We start from the raw sequence: 6,433 nt of genomic DNA, 5'->3' as shown, positions 1-6,433 counted from the left end.
CGCGCCTGTAGTTTCAGTTACTTGGAAGGCTGAAGCGGAAGGATCGCCGGAGCCCAGCAGGTCGAGGCTGCGGTGGCCGGAAGCAGCCACTGCACTCCAGTCTGGGCAACAGAGTGAGACTCCAACTCAAAAAAAAAAGAAAGAAAGGATTAAGACTTTAGGGGGTGGGGCTTAAACTGAGAGGGAGGGAAGAAAAAAAAAAAGACTCAAGCAGAATCTGGCTTGTATTTTCAGCTCTTAGTGATATTATTTAAACACCCCATCTTGACAAGCTACATATAAACTAAAGACAACTTTGAAGGTTGAAAAAACCTGTTGATTTATCCTGAACTTGATGCAATGGAAATTTTTAGAGTACTTGAAAATGTAAGATAATGTTATTTGTTCACTTCAAGTTTTAAAATAATAGTAAAGAAAAGGAGCCCAAACTTTACCTGTATGATGACCACTTGTACACATAATCTTGAATTGTACCCCACATCTTTAAAATAAAATTAAAAAAAGAAATCCTTGCACTTCATCAATGAGAATGTAAGTTAGAACAACCATTATGGAAAACAGTATGGAGGTTTCTCAAAATATTAAAACTAGAACTACCATATGCTCTAGCAGTCCTACTACTGGGTATGAGAGGTATGAGAGGAAATTCCCTCCAAAAATAATAACAATAACAGAATTATCTTTTTAAAGGGCAGGCCCCTTGTAATACAGGTTTTCCCCATTAAGTAAGTGTTCTAGGAACCATTGGCGTCAGTGTACCAGCTGGCATTGTTGTGAAAGGCTGTGTTTGGCTTCAGTGAATTATTTTTTGGAGATTCTTTCAACACATTTGCCCATTTCATGATGGGTGATTTATGAGCACACCTGTTCACACCACACTGAGTGTTCGGCAGTTTTTGACCCAAACCAGCATGACCCCTATGCCCCACCCTCCCTATTCACCTGATCTTGCCCCAAACTACTTTTTTTGGTTTCCCTGGATGAAAAAAGTCCTCAAAGAGAAACATTTTGCTGATGTGGAAGAGGTGAAACAAAAAATAGCTGAAGCACTAAAAGACATCAAAATTGACAAGTTCAAAAATTGTTTTGAGCAGTGGAAAAGGTCTCAATAGATGTATTGCATCAAACTGAGAGTACTTTAAAGAGAACTGAAGTTTAAATGTGTAAGAATAAATACACATATTTTATAGATAAATTCCGGGTTTGTTTGGATCCCCCATCATATATCAAAAGGAAGTAAAATCAGTATGTTGAAGAGACATCCCACCCCCATGTTTACTGTAGCACTATTCACAGTAGTCAAAATATGGAATCAACCGAAGTATTCATCAACAGATAAATGAATAAAGAAGACATAGTATACATACATTGGAATACTATATAGCCATAAAAAAGGAAGGAAGCCTGCCATTAATGACAATAAGGATGAATTTGGAGGACATTATGTTAAATGAAATAAGTTAGGCACAGAAAGACAAATACTGCATGATCTCACTCATGCAATATTTTAAAAAGTTGATCCCATAGGAGGAGAGTGCATGATGGTTACCAGGCTGTGGTGGTTGGGGGACGCTGAATCGAGAGATGTTGGTCAAAAAATATATATTCACAGATAGGAGGAATAAGTTCAAGAGATCTACTGTACAGCATGGTAACTATGGTTAATAATAATATATCTTATTCTTGAGAAATGCTGGGGAGAGTAGGTATTGAGTGTTCTCACCATAGGAGAGGTGACTATGTGAGGTGCATTTGTTGACTGGCTAGATTTAACCATTATATAATGTGTGCATCATGTTGTGAATGATAAATACAGATAATTTTATATGATAATTTTAAAAATAAAATTGAAAATAAAATAGTCAAGATTCTTGTCAAATAAGTTTATAAGCTACCATTTATAATCACTTGGTGGTATTCCTTTTCTTCTTTATGGTTATACATCTTTCTACTTTTATAAAATGAGTATTACTTTTAAAATTAGAAAATAAAACATATTTTTAAATAACTAGAAAAAGCAGTATTAAAATCATATTACTTGTCAGAATAGTAATCTGTGGTTCTTGTTTTTAAAAAAAGTTATAATAATCAATATCAGCTAGTAGAAGGCTTATTATGGGCCATTATGGGCCAGGCATCACCTTTTAGAATCTTTACCAAAAAAATCTATGAGATAGATATTATATATTACCTCCACTTGACAGGTGAAGAAATTGAGACACAGAGAGGTTAGGCAACTAACCTACTATGTATGAAGAAATTAAACTCATAGATAATTTTACTACCTAGAGAGAACCACTGTTAGATAACCTTTGTAGAGTATTTCCAACTGTACTTTTTCCTATAGATGACATATGTTTTCTCCGAAACACTGCACCATATAATAAAAACTTTTGGAAGCTGCTTTTTAAAACCCTATATCATGATCATTGTCCCATTTCATTACAAAACCTTAAAAACAAGTTTTAATCTTTATAATATTTCATTTTGCCAGGTGTGGTAGCTCAAGCCTGTAATCTCAGCACATTGGGAGGTTGAGGCAGGAAGACTGTGTGAGACCAGGAGTTTGAAACTAGCCCAGGCAACATAACAAGACTTTGTCTCTACAAAACATAAAAATTAGCGGGGTATATACAAATATATTGGTTTTTATTTTCATTTTATAGACACAGTATGATTTTTCTAACCATACTTCATCTTTAAAACTTAGGTTATGTACAATTTCTCTACATTGTTTGATTTTAACTTGATATGAAATGCCAAGCACACATTTGGTACCCGATATGCTCAATAAAATTAGCTGAATTGAATCTGTATAAAACACCAGTCAAGATATAATTCTAAGAAAAGACCAATAAATATGACTGCATAAAATAATTTTACATGGCAAAGAACATCATAAACAAAGCCAAAAGACAACTGACAAACCAGGAGAAAATATTCACACTATATATCACAAGGAGCTAGCACCTCTGATACATGAAGAATACTTTAAAAATTGAGGGCAAATTCTATAGTCCCAACTATTTGGGAGGCTGAGGCAGGAGGACTGCTTGAGCCCAGGAGTTTGAGTCCAGCCTGATTATGTCTCAAAAAAATTTAAAAGAAAACCCTAAGGTAAGGAACCTAAAAACCTATTTTTAAATAGTAAAATATATAGTTAGCCAATTCACAAAGATATAAAATGACCCCTCTCGTGAAACAGTGTTCAGACTCACATACTGTGTAATTTAAAAATGAAAACTAAAACAACATTGACATACCATATATTTCTGACTGCTAAGACAGCCCAAAAACACAGAAACAACAGTAACAATGAGCATACCTAGTGCCCAGATCTTGATTTCTAAATTCCATTTTCTGGTACCAGAGCTCCTGGTTTCTATGGTTGTTTCCATGCCAGAGCAGGGAAAATATAAGAACCTGGAACAAGCAACCCTTTTGGGTCCCCTCCCACTGTGGGAGCTTTTCTGTCCTCTGAATTAAAAAAAAAGAAAAAAGAAAAAAAAAGAATCTGGAACATCTTGTGGTGCCAGAAATTAAGAAACATGCTCCAAAAAGGATGGGGGCTTGTCTAAAGTAAACAGAAGTCAACCTGAAAGAGCTTCCAATGGTCAAAACTAGAACAAATGGAGCCAACAAAATAATGATTGTACTGGATTATAAATCACAGAATAAAAGAAATATCCAGGAGTCCATACTAGCATTAACTAAATGAATAAATAGAAGAGAAGAAATAGCTTTATTCCTTACAGAATAATTCCAATTTGTGAAGGTAGAAGGAATGAGGAAGAGAAAATCATCATTGGGAAAACACTATAGTAGTAGTAAGAAGGCAAGATCTGTACATGGATACCAAAGTCAGTGGAAAAAAGTTTGAGAAGGGGATATTTGAAGAGTTTCAAAGTATCTTCCTCAAGGGGTTTATTTATTGCTAATTAAAAAAAATAAAATTTATAAATAGAGATCATTATAATCACCATTTGGTATTTCAGACACAAAGACACACTGGTCTTAAAATCAGAAAGCTCTCCAAGTCAGCCAGTCCACCTCCTTCCTGAAAATGAAACTGTTTAAATCAGTAAAGACAAAAGTGAATTTATTCTAATCTCAAAAAAAAGTTCAGTGAAATTACATTGCATAATTTCCTTTAGTATCCAAACTAGATATCAAGAATTAAATCTTATATACAGAGAAAAAGTTCCTTAAAAAAACAACCTAGCCAGGCTAGGTGGCTCAGCCTGTAATCCCGCACCTTTGGGAGGTTGAGGTGAGTGGACTGCCTGAGCCCGCGGGTTCGAGACCCGCCTGGGCAGGCGAGACCTCATCTCTACAATAAATCAAAAAATTAGCCGGGCGTGGTAGCACGCGCTTGTAATTCCGGCTACTTGGAAGGCTGAGGCGGAAGGATCGCCGGAGCCCAGCAGGTCGAGGCTGCAGTGGCCGCTCCCGGCCACTGCACTCCAGTCTGGGCGACAGAGTGAGACTCCAACTCAAACAAAACAAAACAAAACAAAAAAACAACCTTACAGGAGAAAATATTTGCAAATCTTATATGTGGTAAGGGATTAATACTCAGACTACATAAAGAACTCCAACAACTCAACAATAAAAAATTAAATAACCTGACTGCTGGGGGTGGTGGCTCATGCCTATATTCCCAGCACTTTGGAAGGTGGAGGTGAGAGAACTGCCTGAGCCCAGGGGTTCAAGACCAGCCTGGGCAACTTGGCAAGATCCTGTCACTACAATAGTTTTTTTTTTTAATTAGCCAGATGACATTTGCCTATAGTTCCAGCTACTTGGAAGGCTAAAGTAGAAGGATCACCTGAGCCCAGCAGGTCAAAGGTGCAGTAGTCATGACCGGTGCACCTACCACTCTGGGTGACAGAGTGGACTCTGTCTCAAAAAAAAGAAAGAAAATTAAATAACCCTACTTAAAAATGGGCAAATAATCTGCATAGACATGTCTCCAAAAAAGGTGTGTGTGTGTGTGTGTGTGTGAAAGACAGAGAGAAAAAGAGAGAGCGAGAGAGAGAAGATGCTCAATAATCACCAATCAGAGAAGTGCAAATCAGACCCATAATGAGGTAACACCACTCACTCACTAGAATGGCTACTATCAAAAAAAACAGAAAATAACAAGGGATGGCAAGGAGGTGAAGAAGCTAGAAATTCTATGCACTGTTGGAGGGAATGCAAAATAGAGCAACCACTATGGAAAACAGTATAAATTTTCCTTAAAAAGTTAAAAAAAAGAACTACCATATGATCTAGGAATTCTACCTCTGGGTATACATCCAAAATAATCGAAAGCAGGAGCTTAAAGAGACGTTTGCAAACCCACAGCAACATTATTCACAATAGTCAAGAGTTAGAAGCAATCCAAATATGAATGGATAAAGAAAATGTGCATGTGTGTGTGTGTAAAATGAAATATAGGCCTGGCATGGTGGCTCATTCCTGTAATCCTAGCATTTTGGAAGACTGAGACCAGAGGATCACTTGAGGCCAAGGAGTTCTAGATCAGATGTCTGGGTAACATAGTGATACTAGTCTCTAAAAAAACAAAACAAAAAACCTTTTGAATTAGCAGGGCAAGGTGGCACACACCTACAGTCCTAGCTACTCGAAGGTTGAGGTGGAAGGATCATTTGAATCCAGGAGTTTAAGGTTGCAGTAAGTTATGATTGCAACACTGTACTACAACCCAGGTAACACAGTGAGACCAACTCTATTTAAAACAAAAACAATTATTCATCCTTAAAAGGAAAGGAAATGCAGTCATATGCGACAATATGAATGAACCTTAAAGACATTATGCTAAGTGAAATAAGGCAGCCACAAAAAGACAAATACTGCATGATTCTACTTATATGCAGCATCTAAAGTATTCAAAGTCATAAAAACAGAAAGTGAAATGGTGGTTGCCAGGGGTTGGGAAACAGGAGAAAGGGGAGTTGTTCAATGAGTATAAAGTATAAAATTTCAAATCTGCAAGATGAAAAAGTTCTGGAGACCTGTTTCACAACAAGGTGAATATACTTAACACTACTAAACTGTACACTTAAATGACTAAGATGATAAATTTAATATTACAAGTTTTTACAATAATAATAAAAACTTTTAATGATCTATTAAAATAAACCCAACTTCTGATTCTGAAAATGTTCTCTGAAATTTGGAAGCCAACTTTGCTTTTCAACCAATCTCTAACAATGCCCCATTATCAATCTATATTGTGAACAAACTAGATTCTTAGTACTCTGAATTCAGCCCATATATTTTCTGTTTGCAGTGCGGTGGTTCTCAATCTTTTTTTTTGAGTTGGAGTCTCACTCTGTTGCCCAGACTGGAGTGCAGTGGCCGCTCACAGCCACCGCAGCCTCGACCTGCTGGGTTCCGGCGATCCTTCCGCCTCAGCCTTCCAAGT

The 6,433-nt window shown here is 36.8% G+C and overlaps 1 protein-coding gene across 5 annotated transcripts in view; it reads right to left on the bottom strand.

Annotated features, from left to right (window-relative positions):
• The window catches only part of STIL (STIL, centriolar assembly protein), a 65,633-nt gene that overhangs the window by 12,490 nt on the left and 46,710 nt on the right, over positions 1 to 6,433 (bottom strand). The window lies entirely within an intron of this gene.

This window comes from Carlito syrichta, unplaced genomic scaffold (genome assembly GCF_000164805.1).
Source record: "Carlito syrichta isolate Samal-C Ts95f unplaced genomic scaffold, Tarsius_syrichta-2.0.1 Scaffold123377, whole genome shotgun sequence".
NCBI lineage: Eukaryota > Metazoa > Chordata > Mammalia > Primates > Tarsiidae > Carlito > Carlito syrichta.
The sequence above is the reverse complement of the archived record's forward strand: the minus strand, read 5'-3'. Positions and strand labels throughout refer to the sequence as shown.